Source organism: Alosa pseudoharengus, unplaced genomic scaffold (genome assembly GCF_046254945.1).
Source record: "Alosa pseudoharengus isolate Yale_2024_CS ecotype anadromous, Long Island Sound unplaced genomic scaffold, YU_APseudo_1.1 YU_APseudo_1.1_scf_17, whole genome shotgun sequence".
Lineage (NCBI taxonomy): Eukaryota > Metazoa > Chordata > Actinopteri > Clupeiformes > Clupeidae > Alosa > Alosa pseudoharengus.
The window spans coordinates 34,969,857-34,978,330 of record NW_027468640.1 but is presented as its reverse complement, the minus strand read 5'-3'; positions in this window follow the sequence as shown (position 1 = coordinate 34,978,330).

Below are 8,474 nucleotides of genomic sequence, written 5' to 3'. Positions count from 1 at the left end.
TTTGAAGGCGATACGAGACACATGATACCGAAGTCAAACCAGCCCATGAACAATGAGAAGCGAATTAATAATTGAGAGCTCTGCTGACTTAATTCACTGCCATTAAAACGGTGTTTGTTTTGATACTGCCTGTAGTAAAGGTGGTATAGAGGGTGAGCAGAAATGGTGCAACCTGGTTATCTCACAACAATGACTCAATGCATAAAAGTTAGGCCTATTCCAATGGTGTGGAAAGTTATTGATTAATCCATTTGCATTTGTGGAGTGTTCTAGGATAAATTATTATTAATGATTAAAGCAGGAATAAAAGCAGGCAGTACACAAGTGGTAATTATGTTGAATGTTTTTTTTTGTAGGCCTACTGGGTGAACTGTAAGTGAATCAGACTTCTGAAGAACTCATGGAAACCTGCAAAGAGCAATTACTGGATGTTGGAAAACACTGCAGATGTCACAGATGTGTATGTGTGTGTGTGTTGTGTGGACACAGTTCAGTGTCCAGTGCAGTGTTGCAGTCGAGTTCTGAAATGAAATATGTTTCCTCTGTGATTAAGGCAAATGACACACACACACACACAGCTGTTTTCTTCCCCCTCCCACACATCATCCTACAAGTGGTAATGACCATGAAGTATTGCCTCCATTCATTTCAGAGCCTGATGCTAGGCTAGTTAAGCCAGAAATATACTCATTGGGCTGTCGCCATCTTTAAAAATGCTGTACAAGTGCTCACTTCCGGACACATTTTCACAAACAACCCTGTTTGCCATAACAACAAGCCATATTATACAACCCCAAATCAGAAAAAGTTGGGACGTTGTGTAATGCAAATGATGCAATAATGCAATGATGAACTCCTCAAATACTTCACAATTTCATGTTAAGAAGCATTAAAATTGCATTGTTTCATCAATTGTCCACAGGTTTACAGAGTGATGAATACCCCTGCAGTACATCTTTACTTCTAAGAGACTCTGCATGTCTGGGATGCTCTTTTTCATACCCAGTCGTGTTGCCAGTTACCCTAGTTAGTTATGAAACTTTCCTTCTTTTGTTTTTTTTTATTTATTTCAATATTATTGCAGGTTGTCACAACCTTTCTAGCATTTTGTGACCCCCGTCACAAGTTTTTTTGAAACATGTTGTTGGTATCAAATTCAAAATTAACATATATTTTCCTCGAAATAGTAAATAGTCATTTTCAACATTTGATACGTTGTCTGTGTCCTTTTTGCAACTAAATGATTACATTACATTTAGCAGACACTTTCTGACCAAAGTGACTTACATATGTCAGCTATATTACAAGGGATCACATTGTCCCCGGAGCAACTTGGGGTTAAGTGCCTTGCTCAAGGGCACAAGGGTGGAAGCCGGGAATTGAACTGACAACTTTCAGGCTACTGCACGCTAGCCCAGCTCCTTAACCACTACACTACCACCGCCCCGGTAGTAAATATGACTTTAAGAGATTTGCAGGTTATTACATTCTGTTTTTATTAGCATTTTACATAACGTCCCAACTTTTGTTGCTGTAGATGTCACAAATTGTTGTCCATGTCCATTGGCTGAACTCATCAGGAAATTGCAAGTTCGTCCACCAATCCACACAGACAACATACCTTTGTGTCCACCAGTAATGTGGCACATAATTGGCTTAATTGAGTGAGCACATTTCGGACGCCACTTAAAGATGGAGTTGGCCAACGGGGATGCTAACTGGCTGAAGCTAACTCTTTAAACCCTGTCCCCCTGGTAATGACCCCACTAGTCTGGGATTCAGATCACCACCCTCAGCCTCTGATTGGTTGTGGGCTGCTGATCTTAAGTATCTCAGGCTGTAATGTGCTCTATGCACATGATTCGCGTATATATGGACAACTTCCTGTTTACGCTGTACACAGTAGGCTATGATAGAAAATGACAGATTGCACTTTAAAACTGCATTTGTTTGTGACAGCCTGAAGTGACAGAACCTGAGGAGCTTAGAGCAGAAGTGAGGGGAATGGTGGAGGCCTGGTGGAGATAAACAGATAGGCCTGCTTGAGTGCATAACACTGCATTAGGTCCCTGCAGCGTGCAGCTAAGAATAAAGCTCCAAAGCAAGTGACACATAAAATTACCGCTGCAAGGAAAGGAGCTTTAAATGATTCATTTGGGTGAAACAGTTGGCACAGGCACACACTGACAGTAGAGAAGTGTTTTTGGATGCCTCCAGCCCTCCTGTGCAGTCTTGCTGCGACATGCCCCTGCATTCAACACAACACTGTTGGTGGTTGGTGGTGTGTTGTGGTGCCAGTAGTGTGTGTGGGAATATGTGGGTGGGTGGGCGGGGAATTGTAGGTGTGTAGGTCAACAAACATTCAATAGCAACTTAAACAAGTAGGCCTACGGGTGGGAGGGGAGAAAGGCAGTAAATGCAAGCATTGTAATAAATAGACAAAACCATAAAGATACGTCACATCAACATCAGCAGCCAGGTCCAATTTTACCTCCTTTCCCACAATCTTAAATAGTTTCTTGAGGTCTTAATAAAACATCTGTGTCGTACTTTGGTCAGAATAGCAAAAGGATGAAGTACCACAACATTATTTTCAACCCTGTCTGAGGAGCCCTGAGGGCTCCGTTTGTGTCTTTTTTTTAAATCAACACGAGTAGAGTGTATGATGGCAATAATGTTTCAACATGTTGGTAACAAGTTGAGGGATAAAATTAAATGTTCACAATTTTGTTCTTCAGTCATGGGTATTGCATGCAATTTGGGCTAAATGCCAAATAAGAAATTGCCTTCAGGCGTAAAAATATATGAAAGGCCATCATTGCCAAAACATATGTAACAGTTATGTTAATGCATACTACATGTTAACATGTACATATTACAATGCAATTTAAATAATGCTTTAACACGGAAATTACACAATTTTGTGCTGGCACATTCTGAAAAACAAAAAACTTGGGCTATATGAACCTGTGCATTTGCAGTATCTCCTTGCTAAGAAACTTTATTGTACCATGGAGCTTTAGCACCACCTACTGGTGTGGCATTCACGCTCAAGCACACAGAACCAACAGACTAGGCTTGTAAATGGCAGGATATAATTTACAATACACTGCGTTCCAAATTATTATGCAAATTACATTTTTCTCAGATTTTCCTAAAGAGTTGATGTAAATGACAGTCAGTATAATTTTCAAGTTATCAACTGTTAGAGAGTATTATTCGAATTTTATTGAACAAACCTCCCAATGATTTTCAAAAATAAAAAACTGAAAATGCACTGTTCCAAATTATTATGCACAACAGTTTCAAAACATTTTATAGGTTGTAAATAACTAAAAATGGTAATTTGTTGAATTTGCAGCATTAGGAGGTGATATAAATTAAATCAAAAGTTATTTTAATCAAAAACATCTTAACAGGCCAAGTTACATGTTAACATACCAAAAGTTTGGATTCAATGTGTTTCCTTTATTTTCATGACTATTTACATTGTAGATTCATCAAAACTATGATGTGTTCATATTAATGAACACATGTGAAATGATGTACTTAACAAGAAAGTGTTTGCAGAATAACCTCCCAGAGCTGCCAGAATGTCAGAATAGCCTCCCAGAGCTGCTGCTTGGATGTGAACTGCCTTCCACCCTCATAGATCTTTTGCTTGATGATGCTCCAAAGGTTCTCAATAGGGTTGAGGTCAGGGGAAGATGGGGGTCACACCATGAATTTATCTCCTTTTATGCCCATAGCAGCCAATGACCCAGAGGTATTCTTTGCAGCATCAGATGCTGGTGCATTGTCATGCATAAAGATGATTTTTTTTACGGAAGGCACGGTTCTTCTTTTTGTACCACGGAAGAAAGTGGCCAGTCAGAAACTCTACATACTTTGCCAAGGTCATTTTCACACCGTCAGGGACCCTAAAGGGGCCTACCAGCTCTCTCCCCATGATTCCGGCTGACGTCTGGAGGAACTTTGGTAGATGCTGACGTCTCAGCCTTGTTGGGACCCGGTGACCATTCACCAACCATCCATTACTCCATCCATCTGGACCATCTAGGGTTGCATGGCACTCATCCCGTAAACAAAACTGTTTGATTTCATGTATTCCTGAGCCCACTGCAACCATTTCTGCTTGTGAGCATTGTTTAGTAGGTTTATGCACACTTGCAAACTTCTTGAGGATCCTACACCTTGAGGTCTGCAGGACTCAAGAGGCACCAGCAGCTTCAAATACCTGTTTGCTGTTTTGCAATGGCATTTTAGCAGCTGGGTGGTTGACATGACATGGCCTTTTTTTGGTCCAATGTGTCAAAGATAGGTAAATTATAAAAAAAATATATCAAAAACTATGGTGATATTGTTCAGAAAATGCTGTTTTATATGAACATACAGAGCATTCGTGGGATTAATCTTCCATTTTTTCACAATTTTCAGCCAAACCAGAAAAAGCTCATTATCCCATGCAGTCACATTTCACAAATTTTGATTTTGAATAAAAACAAGAAAATGAATTCATTTTCTGTTTATTCAATCATATATTGATAACCCAGATGCCTACTTGTGAGTCTGCTTGACTAAAAGTTCAGGCATAATATTGTGAAGCCACCCTTAACTAAAACACTTTGTCCCAGAAATGGATATCATATGGTGTGATGCCATATTACTTTTTTTAAACGGGCAATTGTTTGGAGACCTTTGGGGAGTAGGGGTCCTCCTTCTTTCAGGAGGAAGAACAACACCTCAGAAGGACACTGAAAGTTACAAGGTGAGTTTTCTCTCTTCATGTTTTCAAAAAGAAGTATATCCGGCACTCCTGCTTCAGTTCCCTTTTGCACTGTCTTTTGGTGTGACGCATTTTACGCAAAAATGCCCAAATAAAATTATTTTTCAGTCAATATTACCTTTAAAACTATATTGTCATATTGCAGTTAGCATGTTTTTAGGATGTTAGCATAAAAGCACATTGCTTAATGTCATGCTAAGTACATGAAACCTCATATGGTGTGACCCCATATCATATAGTGTGACCGGGTTTTCTCGTCACACCATATGATTTATTTGTCACACTGTATGATAGAAACTGCATTTTCCTGCATAAATAATGTTTTTTCATACATATGTTTAACTCATAATTAAGTGTAATATATATTTTGACATATTTAACATGATTTAACATTTATTATTTAAGATGCATGTATTGCGAATCACACACACATAAAACACAGAAATCACCCCCACACACTCACTCTACAGCCTTGGATACAAAAAATACATATTTGACATTCTAAATATCAATAGTAGTCTGAGAAAATAAATTCTGGTGTTAAAGAAAACAGTAATATTAATGTTGTCTTTAGCACTATAAGTAATTGCAACAATTTAATCTGATTATAATGCAGGAAAACTTTTTAAATTATCTGAATAAATTGTTTAATTTGTCTTTTAACAGATATAAAGAGAATAAACTCAAAGGGGAACTACAAACAGATTGAAGCCCACCATTAAGAAGAGAAAAACTCAGGGAACCCAAGAGCTATACAATATTTGGTGGCATTCTGTTTTGCATTGTGATTTCTAAAAGTGAACCTTTACATGATATACCTGTCTTAAACTGTCTTTTGTTGCTTGTGAAATACATATAATACACATTTTTGTATTAACAGATTGTTTTGTGGTGTTATTCATCATATGGCGTGACACCATTTGGTGTGACATGAAGAAATTATGAAAATAAAAAGGCTTTTGGGGTCTATATCATACAAATCTCAATGGAACAGATAGAAAATAGGGTCAGCAAAAGTCACAAGCATTTTCTTTCTTTTATATCAAGGTATGTCAAAATGAATATGACGTTTATTGAAAGATTGAGGACATATGCCTTACTCTGTGTATTGATGAAGAAATATACTGTAAAATGTAATAAATTTGCACAAGGAAATGCTAGATCTTGATGAAGTAATGATAGAAGATTATAATACATTGCTCACATTAAAAACAAAATACTCCATTATAATTATGACCGCCGCTAGCGAAGCTAGCGAAGCGGTCATATAGGGATTGTCAAAGTTTTTTTTTTTTTTTTTTTTTTCCCGTCATCTACTTCCTGAAATTTTGGTCAACGATACCCGGGGCACCGAAACACCGGGGCACATGAAATTTGGTGGGTATGTAGCCCCACTAGACTTTTACGGAAAAATTTCGTTTGGTCCCCGGGGGCCACTCCCCCTCCGCGCTGGGCCCCCCGAAACCCAAAAAATGCAGTTTTTCCTAAATAACTACCTGAACCGTGGCACCGAGGATGAAGAAATTTTTATGGTACGTTGGTCTCAAGGGCCCACATCAACTTAGCCCATAATCACTCATTTGTGATTTGCACCCCCCCGGTAAAAAATGAAAATGCAATATCATTCTGCTTTAATCGCCCCTCTCTTCAGTAAAGACGTTCAGAACTGCACCAAAGTTTATGTGTATGATTAACCTGACATTCTCTGGGGGTATGCCAAGTTTCGTAGAATTTCATCCATGGGGGGGTCTAAAAAATTAAGTTATGTGTACATTTAGTGACTCTACACTCATTGGCCTGTAGATGGTGGTGCACACATATACACATGCACACACACACACAGGCACCCACATACTATCGGTATTAGAACGGCTGATACATAATTACAAATTCAGTAGGATTAAAAGAAAGCCAAAATAAATATTCATCATCATCATCATGGCTGCATTTCCAGTATTGGCGATAAGTAGTCGTTTGTCCACTAGATGGCGCATCGTTGCAGTGAGACGTAATTTTGTTGGAAGTTAATCTAAAGTGGGTTAGAAAGACACTATGCTTCCTACAAGGACAAGACTGTAGGCTACAGTAGTTTACCGCAGAGAACGTCTAAGGGTAGGATGATTTCTGCATGAAATGTAATTCCCATTTCCTCTTGAAGCCGAAATAAATCTGAGAATGTTTATCGGACATGCTTGTTTTTTACTGCAGGTAGGCTACGTTAATCCTATCAATAGCAGAACGTAGGTAAAATAATTTTACCGTTAGCATGGTTGAGTGATGGAGGCCAATTTGATTATTGATGTATTTGTAGAAAACCATAAATGCGTTTATAGGCTACCAAGCAAATCGATAACAGCACTAATTGTATCTTTCGACTGTCATCTCATTTGCTTATGACCATAACCTAGGCTACTAACAGGAGCTAAGTGAGTTAGCCACAACACGTTCGCTACGTGATGGTTTTTTAATGGAAAATATATAGGCCTAGGCTACCTGAAAGATAACCTGTCTATGATCCCGTGATGATCTACAATCTCCATTTAAACCAGATGTTTTAGAGCGCACGTTGAGATGTATTCAGGGCAGGGCTGTACCTACACATATTTGTTGCACGTGCTACAAAAATCATTCTTTGCGATGGATGATTTAATACCAACGTTACACCGGTCAGATACAGTTTTGCCTATGGCTATTCCGTGAGACTGAGGCGCTTTTTGTTTGTTCGAAGTGCGTGTTTAGGGTGTGAGAGGGGAGTCGATGTGCTTTGATTCCAGCTTGGTAGTTGTAGTCTATGCGATTAAAAAACACGTGTGTGTGAAGTATCCAAACAATGATAACGCTTTCATTATGGCTGCTTTAGCCACAGACCTTGAGTTACTGTACAGTGGGTTGGGTTCCATTTAGAAGTGTCCACTTCATTCGCCCTTTCCGTGATTCACAGCTACGTGAAATGTATTACTACTGATATGCAAAACTATTAACTTTTCGCCAAGAGGTGGCAGCTTGATACTGTAAGGTGTAAGCCATTGGTTCCAACGGAGATTTTATTTGGGTCGCCAGCATAGCCTGGTGACAATTTGTGTTGTGTAATAGGCCTAGCATAGGGCCTACCTTATATAGCTTATAGTTTGTTAACAGTCACGGTTTTGTCATGCAATGTCTATGCATTTTTGCATTTAGAATAGCTCTAAAACCGGGGGGCGAACACGTCGCAGGGGGGGCGCCAGTGCGTGGATATCTCAATCGCAAAATTAAACAATATTTCTATCGGGCGCCTACCATGGACTAGGCTGGGTGAAAATCAAAAGATTGCGTCAAAAGATTGAGCTTAACCATGGACCTCATGGTTGCAAAATGCAAGGGAACATGAATCAGCATATTATTTGCACAAACAATAACGGAGAGTAGCTCTTCAACTTTGCCCGTTAAAATGTGTATTAACAGTCTCGCAACGCATTTCATGAAGGCCCTTTTGGACATGTCAGTTATTTGCACCACTGGGTAAAACGGCATTTTGTTTTAGACTACTGGTATTTAATTTGTGCATTGACAATAAAGCTGAATATAATTTGAACTAGATGACTAAACCTATGCATATGTAGAAGAAGAAACATTCACAAAAATCCATGACATGACCTCTCTTCTTGATAGCTGTTGAAAACTGCATGGAACTGACAGGGATTGTTTT